Raw genomic sequence first — 17,425 nt, 5'->3', positions numbered from 1 at the left:
TTGTGTGAGTTTTTTTTTTTTTCATGTGTTTTCCTCAACAAAAAAAAATCTTTGCAGATAATTAAACGTGCTCACACCACAGGGAGGAGAAGAATAGAGGAAAGACCTTGACTCTGCGCGTGGATAACAAGAATAAAATGATGAATTTGAAGGTGGTTTTGATTCCCCCAGACAACTCCAAGGAGACTGACAGGTGGAATATGAATGAGGATAAAGTGTGTGTGTGTGTGTGTGTGTGAGAGCGTTTGTGTAGGTGTGTGAGTGTGCGTAGATGTGTGTAAAGGGTGGTGGGGTAAAAAGGGAGAGAATTGACAGAGAGAAAAAAAGAGAGAGAGACACTGAGAAAGAGAGAAATTTTCAGCAAGCAAGAGAAGAGGAACAGAAAAAGTGGAGTGAAAATTAACGGATGGAGGGTCAAAGAGCCTGAAAGAAAAAAACGGATGAAAGGCAGGACAGACGGACTGGTGAGCTAATGGCAGAAGACAAAAAGAGTTAGACAAAAGGAAATGATAGATAAAAGAGGAGGCAGAGTGACAGAGAGAATTACAAGACAAAAACGGTGGGAAGGTCAAAGAGGAAAAAATGGGAAGGGATGAGGCTTGAAAACCGTACACACCGCAGCAGAGATAAAGTTAAAAAGCCACTTTTTAAAAACATTTAAACTGGAGATAATGTGATTTTTCATAACTGCTCTCCATAAGTGGTTTAATGTTTCAGTGCAGGAAAAACACAGGGAAGATTGTGACATACGATTGTCACGTGTTAAATCGTCTTGATCCTTGTGCCGTTTTTTATCGTTGATGTCTGGAGGCCGAGCAGAGAGAGAGGAAAAGTTGAATGTAACATGATGGAGACAGTTGGAGGGAAATGTTGAAGATAAAGAGGATGAGAGATACAAAAGTGGAAGGGAAGAAATAGAGCCTAGTAATATCACATGTAGGAAGCAATGGGAAATAAAGGGGGGAAAAAAGAAAGGACAGAAAGGAGAAGAAAGGACAGAAGAGGGGAAAAAATGGTTACAGGAGAAAATGAACCAATGAGAAAGATGGTGAAAAAGGGTAGCCAGATGAGAATAAGTGTGTGTGTGTGTGTGTGTGTCAGAGAGAGAGAGAGAGAGTGTGAGAGAGAAAGAGAGAGAGATAGGATGGCAGACAATCAGGAGCAGAGTGAGACTGACGGGAGGTTGACGGAAGGGAGGGAGGAGGAAGTTGGTCGGGGATCAAACCAGTCTCAAAGATCATTTGACAAGAGATGAAAAAAGAAGGTGATGAGGAGCGAAACGGTGCAGATTAACAGACGGGGAAAGAGGAATGCCGATGAGAAGTGGAGGTGATGAAATAAAAGAAAGACGAGTGGAGGAAGAAGATGAAGAAGAAGAGTACCTGCGGTGTCACTTTGTTGGTGCATGATGCCACTACTCTGCAATGATATAAATGAAGACTTTGAATCCCCAAAAAACACCTGTGCTATTAATAGTTACTGCATATGTGTTTTGTTTTTTTATTGTTATTGGGCCTCAGATAGAGACAGAAACAGGAAGAGGAAGTGAACAGTGTTCAGGACTAAACCGAGGGAAAGTCATTTCACAAACATGTTTGATTGTTCGACCTTGGAATAAGCAACTCAACTGGGGACATGAAACTTTGACTTCAGGTCTTAGTTCATATAATCCACATCTTTGCATTTCAGCTGTGCTGCATTTCATCAACAGTAAAATATTGCCACATTCATTTTGAAACACCATGGGAATAGCACATTCCTCCATCAAGTTCCCTTAAGTTCAAACAAGCTGCACTTGCTCTTTTCATCAAGATCTGTGAATTATATCCTGGGAAATCAGTCAAAATAAATGAGCTATCTCAAAATATTAAGGAAAGTGAATCCTGAATCCACACCAACATTTATTGGGTTAATCCTTGACCCCACATCCTTCGATCAAGAACTGAGGAAATCTGTCTGGTAGTTTTTGTATAAACTTGCTTACAATCCAACAAAAAACTGACAGGGTGAAAACACAGGTAATTTCTCTGTGAAACAGCCACATCAGTTAGACAATTTCAAACATTTAAGTGGCTCCATAATGAATTTTAAATTCTGTGATACAGGAACAAAATGTGAGGGATGAGGGGATAAAACACACAAAGCCTTTAATTTCCTGCAACCAACGATAGTAATTGTTGAACAGAGACAAGAGATAAGAAAAATCCTGCAGAAAATAGATTAAAAAGAAAAACAATGTAAACTTGAAAAGAGCAGTGGTGGTGAGAACTAGAGGGATCCAAAGAGAAGCCATTGATTTGGAGATATGCGAGAAATGGTGAATAAATCCATGAGTTTGGGTTTGACACATCAAACGTTAGGGGAATGAAAATCTTTATTTTGGTTTAAAACGAGGAGCCGCAGCAGAGGAGATGTTGAAACCACCAACACACACTGTGATAGGCTGAGACGCACATCAATGAAACACCGGTCAATCAATACCACCAAACAATTAGAGCAAAGTCTTGTTTTCCTAAAGATATTTTTCTCAAATCACAAGGAAATAAATTAGCTGAGTTTATGTATAATGGGAATTCTGATATAATGTTCTCAACTGCCTGAGTGAAGAAAAAAGTCTTTGTGAAGAGAAATTGCAGAAATGGTACATGTCGTCCTTTTCACTGGTACGGAAACAATGTACATGATCGCGTTTGCTTTGCAGCATTTTCTGCTTCACAGCAGTAGCACTGGGGGTTTTGTTTGATTTTTCTTTTTCTGAGAAATTCTAACTCTGAAGTTAGAAATGTTTCCCCCTTCTCTCCAGTTTGGACTGACTAATCCTCCTCACACTATGATCACTTGTGTAGGTGTTGGCAACCAAACGTATCGGTGGCAGTCACCCATGTAAAAGTCCCGGTCCCTCACTTTCTTCCGACCTATGAACACCAGCTGCTGAACATGATGTGCAAAAATTAAAGTTTCTCATCTTCTTTGTTTTCTTATGATCACAAAATAACATTTTCCTCGTCTTGGCATTCTAACTTGTCTTCCTTTTGACAGCTTATTATAACAAGGTTTTGGAATACTTTTGTAATTATATATGAAATGTCAGGATTACAAATCGAGAAAGGAAAACATTTTATCCTCTTGACCTCTATTCATTGATTTTCCATCATATGGACATCATTGTGTTATATGTATGCTAATTTAAGATAAATGCAGGTTGAGAAAAGCAGCAAAACATGATTGAAAAGATTGGATGACACAAAGTGAGGCGACAGCCACACTAATACATGTTTTGAAAATGCATCAACTCTTCTGTGGATACACCTGCCGTCCACACTACGAAGTTTAAGAGAGAAATTTAAGCTGTGTCTCAAATTAGTGGTCTCATCCTTCGTAGGCTGCATTCGTAGAATTATTTGCGTCACAGCAACGCTGCTCGGAAACATGAGTCCTTCCACGCCCGAGCAAGGAAGGCTCCACCGGGTTGATATCTCCCGGCCCAACATATCTCATGATTCATTTCGATGATGATGTGACAGTGTGAGAAGAGAAAGAGAGAAGAAGGTAAGAGTGAAAATGTCAAACTATTATTTAACCTCTCTGGCTACTATCAATCTTGCTGCTTGTTCTTCAGATCCCTCATCGGCATCCTGAAAGAAAATCAGGGTGACACTGTCACTGGGCTGCTCAACGAAGTAGTGGTGGCAGGTCCAAAGATAAATTGGTGGGATAGGCCCATGTGGGGATTTATAGCAGGACGAATCAGCCTACAGCACTGACATTATTTGTGAGGCTGTAAGCAAACAGTATTAATCAATGGGGGAGAACAATGATTATAAATGTCAAAAAATGAACTTGCCTGTTAGATGTTCATAAGAAGCAACTAGAGTTTTCAAAATATGCCTAAAAAAACACAACCTGGGGCCTATGTCTTTTCCATGCCACTTTCCAACAAAAGAAGCCAGAGGACCTGGTGACTCTGTCTAAGTGGCCTGGAATCATGACATAACACTGGCCTTGAACCCTTGACCCACCATGACACAAGACTTGTTCACTTTCTGACAAAGTCCGTGACATTTTCCTACTACACCATCATGAAGGTGTGAAGTCAGCAGACACAGCACAAACTGTGTCACACTGCAGCAACAATAATTTATAAAACTCAGTTAAAGTGACAAAACAAAGAGGAAAACAACAGGTTTAGTAAAGGGCAGTTGTTCTGTTTTTCTTCTGTAGGTTACAAAAAGGTTGTTGCTGCTCAGATTTCAGATTTTTCTTCGATCTGCTGTATTTTTTATGTGGTGCAAGTTTTCTAACCCCAAGGCCAACAAAATCCATTCAGTATCCTTAATAAGATTTCAAGGATCCATAGTCATCAATCTTACAATGAGCCTGCCTCTCCAAATTTCTGAAAAATTGACTTTTGTAAAGTGCAGCAAACAGCAGTTGAGGAGAGAAGGTGTTCACCACCGCAGACACACGGAGGAGCAGCTCATCACTCTTCTTTCTTACCAATTCAATTTAAGGGGACAGCGGAGGAAAGACTCCATTTACTTCCCTTTCATTTAACATTTGCTAAGGACGAATTCTACTGATAACTGTATCATTAAGAGCCGCCCTCGACAGCGAGGCCTGACTGTGCTGTAACACATCTCTAGGATAATTTGTCTGAATCCACTGAGTGAAGGTCAGACGTTTTCACCTACAAAACCCTCTCACTCATGTTCATGTGTAGAGGAAGGGGCAATCGTCTCTCATGAAGGCAATGTTCATAGCACAGTTAGTCTGTGAATGTATAGTTTTGGATAAAATCATCATTTTCTCATACATAACCAGGTTGCAAAAAACACATATAGGACACAAATTAAATTTAAAAATCTATAGAAAGTATCTTGGTAAAGGGTTAGGCCAACACAAAGCTGTAATAATAGATGAATGATTGATTCCTTAAGTCTTTGGATCTCTCCTGAAAGGGATGAACATAACTCTTCCAAAAGATTTGTTCACATATACGTAACAGAGTTTACACAATCATCCTGATCAAACCATTAAGGGATGGTTTGATGCTTTATGCCTAAATGTCGATGTTATGTCCACATATAAATACGCAGGATTTCTGGGTATTCAATGGTTAACATGGGGCCAGTTTTTGTACACAGCCAGTATAGCTACAGTTTACTAAGCTTAATATTTTAGTACAGTTGCTGTTGTTGGTAAAAGAACTAGTTGCAACTTTAAGGGCTACAGTCATAGACTTTATGTAAAGATGGTTGATGCGACCCCACTTCCTCCCACTATCTAGGCATGAAGCCAAAACATCCTATATAGCCATCTTGAGCCAAGTATGTCATTTGGAGTTTGCATGGCAGCAATCAGGGGATGGAGCCGCAGTAGCAAAGTCCGGCCAATACACAAGCTCAACCAATCATAACTCTCATGTGTCAATCATGATGAAATTTGGTTTTAGTTGCAAACCATCATTTTAACACAAAGATGTATTATGGATGTGGCCTGATAGGAATAAAGAGGCTGTTTGTGTAAACTATGATTGTTACCTGCTTCTATCCAGAGTTACCGGAATAATCTGAATAAACTATGCAAGGTTTTCATCTGCTCATTAAATCCCAGGGTCTGTTTTAATAAAACTGAGAAACTAACAACAGGTAAAAGAAGGTTTTGTTGCTCTAGTGAATATTAGATTTACAATGTAATAAACTCAAGTGTCTGTTCTTGTAGTAATGAAGAAACACATTAGTCATTGAACCCAACAGTGTGGCTCTTGATTTTAGGACAACACAGCTCAAATAAGTTATATCAGGCTTTAGATACTTTTAGATAAAACATTGGTTAGTAGGATACATTCATTGTTAGGTTTACTATTTACAACGTTATATAATAAAAACAATCCTTTAAGCAGACTATCATCATAATCTTGTGTGATCATAACGTGTGAACAAAAAAGTACTGAGTTCAAAGTAGATGGACAGAACAGAGGTGTGGGGAAGGAAGACATGGAGAAATGGAAAGTGAGGGAGCAACAGAGTGATGGACAGAGACCACTGAGGGAGGAGAGCAGGGTGGGGGGTGGGGGGGGTGCAGGGCGAGTAAAGGGAGTAACAGTCGTCTCCATGGTGAAGCAGTGGTCGTCATGGTTACCCACAGAGCCCGGGTCAGCGGCTCCAGGAATGTGCATGCTGTTTGCACACACACACACACACACACACACACACACACACACACACACACACTGGTCATTATTTTCTCCCCCTCCGTTGTATGTGTGTGATGACAGATGAGCCCTGTTGTCACAGTCACCAAGGGGTGTGAATGTCTACACTTCAGGAGGTAAGAAAAGAGGTGTGTGTTTTCAGTGTCAGAATGTGAAAGAGCCACTGAGTGTGTGTTAATTCATCCCATCTACTTTCTTATGGGGATTCAAATACATGTTTGCATCTGGTGTGTGTGTGTGTTGCTGTTTGTGTGTGTAGGTGTGTGTGGCTGGGTCAAACAGGTTCATGGCACAGAGGGGAGACAAAACAAGGTTGTCACTTGAATTAGGCTACCAAAAGCAGGTGCCAGGCTGTGTGTGCATGTGTGTGTACTCAAGGAGCACAAGTTAACCAACATGCGCTACTGTGCTGCCATTTCTGTAACACAAAACACCCAAATCTAATTGTGACTTTTGGTTTAGCACATGTAGACACGTGCACGCGCACACGCACACGCACAAACACACACACATACACACACACACACACACACATCTCCTGCTCTAGACATGCTCACCTGAGCACAAAATCAGAAGTTCAAGCAAGAAATCCCCCCTCTCCTTTCCCAGCGTCTTTCTACTACATTTAGGTTTCAACCACGATTCGCACGGTTACCATGACACACAGACTCACCACAAACACGCCACACCACACTGCTCTAACACGCTCTAATATGTTTGGATGCATGTGACTATTTGTGTCTTATTGATGTGCCGCCCATTTGAACCTATGCACCCACCTGCTGTGAATGCACTGAAGTGTGCAGCCATGTAAAAACACAGCCGACACAGTAGAGGACTACACACACAGTAAGGTTAATCGGGAACTGTAATCGCCACTATTTTAACACCTGAGTGACAACACAATCAGTGTATGATAAATACGCTCGCTCCTAATTGGTTAATTATCCATAATAGTAATGGCATGTTTCCATGGTAGCATTAACATTATCATGAGACATAGTGGCAACACATTTATATCAACATGATAACATAATAACAGCTCTGCCAGGGTTGGACAGTATAGACATAAACCTGATAAAGTAATCTATTGTGCTTGCATGGTCATTGTAAAGAGGATGAACTGAAACTTTTATCTGTATTCAGGGTGTACTGGAAGTGTTGCATCGCAGTAACAGAATAATAGAAAATAAGTGTGTTTCGGTTCATACAACTACTGTAAAACATCATAATTAATGTTGTAATGTAGTTGTTGCCATGATTCACTTTTTAGAAAAGCCATCACTGACTGCTGGTACAACACGTGATGAGAATCCATGAGCTGAAGGACTCATATTTGTCACAGACTGTTCTTACTGCTCAAAATGTTGAGATGCCAGACACACACAGATGTTATGGCAGCTTATAGGAAGCAGTGTAGCAATGGCAGAGAGCTGATGCTTGAGAGCTCTTGTTAAGTTAAAAAGCAGCATTTTGATGCTCTGAGTGACACTTGAAACAACTAGAGAATTGATGAGCAGCAGGACGCATGGAGCCTGACAATCAGAGGAGCTGTGATTGAGCTGTTAAACAGACCACGGTGTGTGATGAAGACAATGATGCCTGACCTCTCAGAGGATGAGGCGTTGAGTAGAAGAACGTCCCTTCTATAAATGATCAGGCTATGTTACGTCTGTACCCTTAAGTCAAATCAATGCATCTACACTAACAGGTTTCATGACCTGGGGACAGAGCAGACCTATTGAAAAGGCTTCCTGAAAGGTCATACATTTAAATTCACAGACATCAACAGGGGGAGAGGAGCAGGTTCCTCAGTTCCTGGATAGTCTTGTGTAGGTCTGAGGTGTTATGAAGGTCACTGACAATACACAGGATGCCTGGTTGAGTCAGCTCGGGTACCACTAGTACTCAGCCTGCTGCCCTTTCTAGCTCTGACCTGACATTCAGGAGGGATTTCTACTCCAGTAAATATTTAAGTGTTGCACTGTTCACTCACTTTCACCTCCCTGGCACACATCATACCCTTTCACACATCAGCTACTTGTGCACTTCAATTCACAACAGCCAAAGAAAAAGTGAACTATTTAACTGTTTTCTACTTAGTATGAAACTAGTTTTTCTGTTCCCCTTCCTCAATCTTTTTGTTTCGTATTAAAAGAATAAAAGAAAAAATGTCTCATGCAGTGTTCATAAAAATGTCTAATATTTACGCGGCACAGTCACACCCATAAAAAAGACAGAAATGCTAGATACAACGGCTGAAAGTCATGCTAGCTTCCTGTGACAACTGCCTGCTGCTGCTACAAGAGGGTAATAAATGTAGTTATCCTGCCTCGTTAGTGGATGGGACATGGAACAAACTTAAAAATCTAAATGGCAGTCTAATAAATTTGATTTCAGTCATTTTAGGTGGTTCTTTCACCCTGAAGTATGTTCAAGTGTTCATGTTTTCGATCATATAAAAATGGGCTGAGACGTCATGATACATGTATCTGCAGGACCTCGCTACCCTGCTGCCCCATCCCCCAATCACACATCTACTGCACAGACTCTCACTTCAATTGTGCAAGAGGGCAGCGTTCGTAACAGGGATAGTTTGGAATTGGAAAGGCATTGTCCATCTTTAAAAACAGTCTATGCATCAGATCCTTCATGGGACAGACCTTTGGTCTGAGATCAGATGTGGTGGGACTCATTATTATTAATTATGTCTATTTTTAGCTTTAGCCTGTTAGCTTGTCACTGGTGGATATGTTGAAAGAAATATGTGGTGTCTTTTATTTATTACTCCCTGATTTTTATATCACTATCAGATCAAATAACAGCACGTCTGTATCTTATGAATTTTGTGATTTTAGCACCAGTTCGTTCCAACAAAAAAAGCTTATACATACAGATTCTTTTTGGTGTTTGTATTGTCTCAACCTCGGACGACCACAAAGTCAAACTTGAACTTGAACTCTCATGATCTTGCCCTTGACCTCGCTCTGACACACATCTCTCCAGCTCTACAAATCACCTTTGACCCTTGTGACACCATTTATCATCAAGCTTGATCCCTTGTGTGTGCTCTGAAAGGCCTTTGAAAGGAAAAGAATGGACCTCTCACTTCACCTTTATTGTCACTCAGGCTTGATCCGGGCTCTCAATGGTTTGTTGGGCCCCATCTTGAATGCATTGGGCTGCATCGCATGATGGACACAGAAAGGCTTTAAATTCATCAACACAGACATCAACAGTCTTTCTGAAAACACCCTGGTTGCTATATAATGACACTTGAGGCTCCTCCAATTATATTTGAGACAAGGAGCTCATATCTAATGTCCCTTTCGGCGCCACGATGGCCCCTCTGTCAGCTTTTCTGTTTTTGTGGGGTCAGACTGCCTGTCTTCAGTGACAAACACTAACTATCACACATGTCAAGCTGGACGTCTACAGTGTTTCAAATAAAAAAGAAAGTCAGGAATTTTAGTCAAATGTCACTTCTGGCGCCAAGATGACTCCACCTGGACTTCGTCTGTCCTCAAAGGAAGACAGAAAAACAAAAAAATAAATCAACGTCACAGTTGAAGACAATTACTAACAGTCAATCAAAGAAATTCAATGTTCATGTCACTAGAGCTGTCAGGCTCATTCTGTCTGTCATATACCTCATAGTGTTTTGGACTCTTACACATTGACAGCAAAATATTAGAGATCTGCTTCTTCATCGATGAAACAAAATCTAGGGCAACTGGACTTCTAAGAAACACTGGTAAAACTATAATAATTATCATTCCTCTAATAATATAATATACAAATATAGATGCATATATTTGTGTGGCGCTTTTTGCAAGTGTTCAAATTGTTCTGTTTATTGTCCCCTTAACAAAAAGAAATATCTGCCCATCAAACAACTCCACTGTTGGCTGTGTTCTTTTAATGGGACTGATCTTTTCAATCTCTTATTGTTTTTGATGACTATACAACACTGTGTTTCCAGTGTTATATTTGAACCTATTCTGTTGCTGTCATGCTTAGTTTACTTTTGTTACGAATGTAAAAAAGTGAATGAGATTGTTTTACATCAGCGTGTCTCACCCTTGAAGAAGATTACCTAAATCTCAGAGTGACGAGTCTGTATTTTGATCTTTTTTGCTGCGCTGTGCCATGCTGCGTTTAAGGTAAACAACATTCCGGTCCACGTTCAGCATTGGGAGGAGGGCATGAACCATTAGCTTACAGAAGCCAGCCCAGTCCTCCACTATCTGCCGGCCTGAGAGGAGAGAGCTGGTAGGATGGCTGGCTTACTGGTTGACTGGCTGTATGGCTGTATGTTACACTCCAGTGGACAGACATGCCAAAAAATTGGGCATGGAAAAGCCTCAGGGGGTGAGAGAATAACAAATGACAAAAAAGGGACCTTGTAATTTAAATGCAATTGTGAGTTTGTCTGTTTTGTCTGAAATATGCTGCTGCACACAATAACAACACGTAGTGGGGCTTGTCTTCAGGAGGTAATGACCCTTGTGTTTTGTATTTGAGTGCCACAAATCACTCACAGATGCAGAGATGGTCTGAAAGCTGCGCCGTGCTTTGAAAACTGCATTATCATTTGTACGGACACTTTACTGAAATAAAAGATTTCATTTCATTCCACTGCAAAACATTTTGTTTGTTTCATTTTTGTCACACACAGTTTGTCTTCGGCTGCATTAACACAGACTCAGAAAAATGAAACCACTGGGTGGAGGAAGTGTTAGATTTCAAGGTAATGTGCTAGAGAGAGATGAGCAGGATTTAAACAGGCAAAGAAAAAACAGTTTTTAACCGTGTGTATTTATTGCTTTATAAACTAGGACAAAACTAAAGACGCCAGCACCTGGTATGAACATCTGTCCTGAGGTCAGAACTGAATGCACCCAACTCTTCTTGAGGTCGGATCTTACAGGATGCATGTTTTTTTTCATACTTTACTGTAAATTGTAATTTTACATTTGCTTGTATGACATTGTTAATCGTACTTATGGCAGTCTTTACAATATATATATTCACATATATGATAATAAAAATAATGGCAACTAAGGAAACTAAAAAAGAAAGAAAGAAAGAAAATAGTATGATGGTGCATGTATATACACACATACACATACATATATACATGTTGCATATTTGTACAATTGTGATCCACATATTTAATCCTCTCATCGCTTTACATCGCTTAACCTTTCATTTACTGTATGGGTACATTTATTCAGGTAGTGATGTATTTTTCGCACTCTTGATAAGTCCGTGCCAGTATCATTCTGTCAAATACATTTCAAACACAGCGATAACAGTTGTAGCTGTGGCCTCTCTGGACCAGACAGACTACAGGCTTCATCCACTTCAGTGTTTTTTTTTCCATGGCATCTCTATGGTTCGATGTGTGCCACTTCAGCCGTCCAGCTGGCACAGACACAGGAGTTACTGAGCAACATCCACAGAGCACCACGAGGGCCAAATGTGGGCGCTCACTGTTTGGCACGATGAGTTCCAGTCCACATGCTGGCACCAAACCAGACTGTTAGTAATTGGGGGATTTGGGCCCAGACTGGACTCTGCTGGCCGCTGTGTCCCGAGCACTAAAGAGCAACAATGCATTACAATGTTGCCAAAGTCTCGGGCAAAATTTTCTGCCTCTGCACAAGGATGGAGATGACTGCTCCTCTGCAGCTTTTCTGTTTACTCACCAACAAATGGATTCAAATATTGTGACAGTTCTGTTCCGACAGGCTCCATTATTCCTGCTCTTGGTTTTCTCTCTGTCTTTTAAACAGAGGTTGGTGAGCAGCAGCCTGTAATTACTAAAAGACGCAGTGGGGAACAGATCAGTCCTGCATCATAGACTGGAGACTACAAAACAGCAGCAGTGAGCTAGAGGATGCTGTAGAGATGTGAGAGACTTTAGAGTCAGGTGATGATTCTGGGGTGGTTTAAGGGAGAGTGGGTTGATCCCCGTCTCCTCCATTCGGTGTTCCAAAATGCTGCATAATAAAAGTGCTGCACATCGATGCACTGTATGAATGCATGGGTAAATGACAAAACTGTTTTCGCAAGGCACCTGAAGACGAGAGATGCGCTGTATGAATACAGACCATTTACCATTCTCTGTTAGTTCATCAGGGATCCTTGTCACATGCAGGTGATCACGTGATCCACCGGTAATGAAATACATTTTAATAGCAGCTGCATGAAGGGTTGTTCACCTGATGCACAGAGCTCACTACAGACTGGGAACAGTTATTTGCTTGTTTTTGCTTCATGCAACACAGTGTATAGAAATAAGTCAGGTCCTGATCTATTCTGCATGTATAATGCACCAAACCCAAACTATAAAACCAACATGCAGCCAGTGTGTGAGGAAGTCAGTTACTTGAAATGTCTACATTCCTTTGCCAGCTGGCAGCTCACTAGATGCAGAATTGACCTGTGGAACCTCAATCAATGTCCTCTTGTGTGACCTTTCTGGTGTTTAAAGCCAAATAAAAAACATGGTATTGTTCACAGTTAAGTGGTTTCTGTCTGACAACAGAGATGGGCGCTGTGGCCAAAACTGCAAATAGCAGCAGAGGAAGGGAAAGTGGCCAAACAGGCACTTAGGAGCTGAGCACTGCTCAGGCTTCATGCTACTTACTGTGAGTGGAGCTTAGGATGGTTAATTTCAGTGTGAAGAAAAACATTGTGTGTTGTATATTACTACATATTAAAAATAACATCACATTGAGGGAACCTTTAATAAAAATTGATTTACCTATCTTTGTTGTTATCATTGCAAATGAGTGAGAAAGACCAACACACAGTTAAACACTCTCCTGCTCTCACTCCATGCTTCTAACAACACTTCAACAAATTACTTTAGAGAGCTGTTAGCAAGCAGCATCTATCAGAAAGTTGGGATGTGCGGTTTCAGTCTGCTGCTGTTTAAACCTCTCAGAAACACACAGATGGCACATCGTTCATCTCCATCTTCAAGTACTTGTTTCTTAAAAGTCTGAACCGCCTTTCAAAAATCTCACATATCAGCTGCTGTCGAAACTAGAGGTTCTCACTTCAACTCAGCTCTTCCTCTCTCTCGCTTTCTCTGAAACCTTGCGTGTGTGTGTGGTGTCTGGTTGAGTGTGTACCATTACGTCTGAGTCCTTAAACTGCAGCTGCCTGGGTACGAATCGGGCTCAGGTCCTTTGCTGCTTTGTCCTTTGTCAGCCACTCTCTCTGCTGCCTTTCCTGTATATCTACAGCACTGCAATGAATAAAGGCCAAAATCTCAAAAAATGTAGTTTTATATATAGAATAAATGGGATAAATTCCTCAGAAGACACAAGAATAAAGAATATAGCCTGCAGCGGCTGCAGGTTCAGCTCTGACCTGGCCCTTTGCTGTACGTCTGCCCCCATTCTCTCTCTCCCCATATACTGTACTATATACTATACCCCTTACTGTCCTGTCAGTAAAGATGAAAAGCACGGGAAAAAAGTTCATTGTTTGTGTGTATTTGTTTATTTAGGCCCAGTTACACAATTACCAACCAACCAGGAGTGAATTCAAAGTGAAAATATCCCAGTGTTTTCTCCAGAACAAAATCAATGCTCTACATCCTGTGTGGAAACCATCAGAGCAGTGACGTATGGAAACACCACAGTGATCACAGTAGCAACTTCTGCATAAAACTCATTTAACAATTCTGAACTCTTGTTTTCAAAGAAGAACTTGACGATGTTGCACACGCAGGTTTCTCAACCCTTCACAGCAGCACATCTGATCCACTGAATGTTTAATGCAACACAGAACAAAAAGGTAAAAATGAGCAAATACACAGGGGAGGAGAAAGTAGGACCACGAGCCCTAGTTTTTCACAGCTTATTTCTTTTCAAAAGATGTTGATATCCAGTTCCTAATACCCATGATTACTTGTGTTTTGATGTTGGTAAAAATGTATTTAACAATGAAACAGCTCACTCAGCACAAGTTCCTGAACATGATTGATCTAAAAGCATTTAATCATTTTTACAGATGTGATAGCTGAAGCTCTTTGTGTAAAGCATCAACAAAAGTGTTAGACTTACTTCACATTGTGTTGTTGATGTGCACTGACCAACAGGGGGTTTTAATTGTATGGGTGGTGGGGTGTTACTGGTGAGATCACGCCAATTGGTGTTAACATAAACTGCAGCCTTTGTCAGTTTCCATGAGTGTCAGGATTTTACATTTGATCATGCAGCAATGAGCCGGTCTGAACTGAACCCGCGGCCACTGCTGGAAGACCCACGCCAAGGAGTTTTTAACTGGTTGTGAAACTGTCTCATTTTAATATTACTGGCTTTTTATGAGCTTGGACAGCGAAGGAGACAATCTGGGGGAAAATTGGCATTTTTCTATAAACAATTCTCAATGCCTGTGGTCGAGTGTCTGAGTCAGACCACCAGCGAGGTCAGACAAAACGATTTATGTCAGGGTTAGTGTATGAGCGATACTAAAACAAACTATAATGTTGTCATACGACAGTTTCAATCATACAGCAACACAAAGATACATTACCTCATTGCTATGCATCCTGCACACAGCTGTGTCTTTTTTTCACTTCTTCCAAAAAAACGCACAAGCTGGTCAGACCAAGGTTTTTACGACAGGTGACAGTGGATACACCACCGCTTCTGTCCACAGAGGTGAAAATAAAAGGTTCCTGTAGGAGCACTAACACTGCACCACTGACTTTAGACCAGGGTTTTCTTTTCATGGCCTCACTACAGCAATGCTCCAACTTTGTGCCTGACCACACCTCATTTTGGGACTAACATGTTCACAGGTGCTCAGATAAGTGCAAGTGTTAGCTGTGTAGATCTGATCTACAGCAAAAACACTAGCATTGGTGCTACTTTGCGCTGGGAGTGAAATATCTCCCCTAGTTTTGTTAATGACATGGGGCTTATTGATCATGGTTGTTACACAGTTGGGGTTTGAAAGTGCAGAATGGTAATCACAATGTATTTTCCATCACTGAGATCAAATATAAAGTTTATGTGACTGTGTCCAATCAAATAAACCAAAGCAAACTTCAAACTGCACGCTCCTCCTCTGGTGCTCAGCATTCAATAAAACTGATTGAAACAGTTAAAAGAACTTCATTCACTGCAAACATGTGCGGCCTGTTAATCCTTTAGCATTATTTTCTCTGTCTGTCTGTCACTCTCTCAATTTAATTTCTCAGCTTGAATCATTGCACTGGCTCGACTGTTCACCAGACAAAACACTGCCAAAGTGGTTTATGAAATGTACAATTTCTGCCTGTCTCGCCTTTCTCCCACCGTCTCGAGCGTTTCTCCACTGCCTCCTGTTTACCCCCCACCAGCTCCCCCCGCCTCCCCCTCACCACCCGCCGTCCCGTCTTGAAGACAGCGTTGCGTTGCGGCTCTGTGCTCCTAAAGAGCTGAAACTGTCGGCCGGGGAAGCGGTGAAATGGAAAAATTTAATCGCATTAAGAGAAAAACCTTCTCTTTTCATTTGTAAATTCCTGGGACACGCTTTTTTTTCCCTTCCACCCTTTTTTTCCCCTTTTGCACCTACCCCTCTCTCTCTGTGTGTCCTTACCCCGACACGGATGCTGAGCTCGGAAAACATCCGCCTAGGCCTCAACACACACACACACATGCACACACACTCTCACAGAACAAGTAGGAACACACACATCCAAACCCTCAAGTCGTCACTTACTTCGACTGCAGATTTGACAAACCAAGATGGAGGCCTATTTGATGGGTACACGTATACACACACACACACACACACACACACACACACTAATTCTTTTCCTTTTTAACGACACACAGATCAAAGACGGCCCGAATGACTCCTCCTCTTTTCCCTCCCTCCATATTTCCCTCCTCCAAATTGACCGGTGCACCTCAAAGCATTTTCCTTCCTCCACTCCCCCCTGTTTCTCCTTCCACCCTTCTTTCCTCTTTTCTTCACCTCAACTGCCTTTCTCCTTCTTCCCTCTTCATCTAACCCTTTCACCTCCTCTTCCAGTGCTATCTGTCTCTCTGCTCCTCACTTTCTCTCTCCTCTCACTGAATTATCTCCAACAGCAAATTAAACTCATTAGGGATTAAGAGTTTAAGGTATTTGCCTCAGAACTATATCCTCTTTCAGGTTGAATCATTGATGTTTTTCCTCTTTAAATTCCAATTTGCAGCTTTTGTTCATGTGTCATTAAAAAAAATACTTTAGAAGGATTATGTATGAAAACATTGGGTTTCAGAAGAGGTCCTCAGCACTCGGCCAGGGTTAAACATGCTAACATTGAACTGTTGACTGTGCAGTTGTGATTTCTTTAATAATTTATTCAAACACAGAAGCTCCACTTTCGCCTCCTCTGGTTTCTCTCTTTTCTAATCTTTTTTTGGGCGTCAGCTCTAAACTGTGCGGCTGGTGTCCCCGCTGAACTCGATCATATCTATTGTGTGTAAAAAAGACCAGTTAGCTTCACATTCCTGCTGGATACTGTCACACTAAAGAGCACAATAGAGGTGCTTTCACACTGCAAATCTTTTAGTTCAGAGCAGCAACGTCAGCCAAACTGTAATACCAGTCTGGTGTGTCTGTTTGTGTGTGTGTGTGTGTGTGTGTGTGTGTGTGTTTACCTGCTCTTTCTTTTGCTCTCTCTGCACGTCTCTCTCGCTCTCGCTCTAACCATCAGAGGGAGCCCTCTATCTGCAACCAGATTACTCCAAATCCAGCTAAATCTACATCACCGTCAACTTGCTGGTGACAGAAATCCTCAGTGTACAGCTCAGGACACCATGTGTGTCTTTACTATCACTATTTGAGTTAAAGGAAAAATCAAGATAAAGGGACCCAGAAAGGTGTCGGACCTCCAGGCATTGATGCTACAACTGTACTGGATTGTTAAACTGAGCTAGGATCCTGTGACTGCCACAGATGGAAGTACTGTCAACATGTTTCTTCACTCATTTTCATGTGTCATCTGACTGTATGTAACAGTGTACTGACTTACTATAAATGCTTGAGAGTGAGCTGAATTCACTTTTCAGTCATGCATCTCTCGGCTAAAGTGGTGTTTTTTTCTCATGCATTTCGGTGTACGATAAATGTTCAGATATGGATGATCATACAATATTTGGGACCTGATGCGCGAGAGAGAGCGGCAGAGCTGCAGGAAAACAGCGGTGAGCT

General features: G+C 41.3%; 1 long non-coding RNA gene across 1 annotated transcript in view; it reads right to left on the bottom strand.

Moving 5' to 3' along the window:
• LOC138410487 (uncharacterized) overlaps positions 1-16,089 on the bottom strand; it is a 34,934-nt gene extending 18,845 nt beyond the window's left edge. The window contains exon 1 of the long non-coding RNA XR_011243197.1: positions 15,944-16,089. This is a non-coding gene — a long non-coding RNA (uncharacterized lncRNA). The remainder of the gene's footprint in view (positions 1-15,943) is intronic.
• Between the last annotated feature and the right edge of the window lie 1,336 nt (positions 16,090-17,425).

Source organism: Paralichthys olivaceus, chromosome 6, assembly GCF_024713975.1.
Source record: "Paralichthys olivaceus isolate ysfri-2021 chromosome 6, ASM2471397v2, whole genome shotgun sequence".
Classification (NCBI taxonomy): Eukaryota; Metazoa; Chordata; class Actinopteri; order Pleuronectiformes; family Paralichthyidae; genus Paralichthys; species Paralichthys olivaceus.
This window is presented reverse-complemented; position numbering and strand designations above follow the sequence as displayed.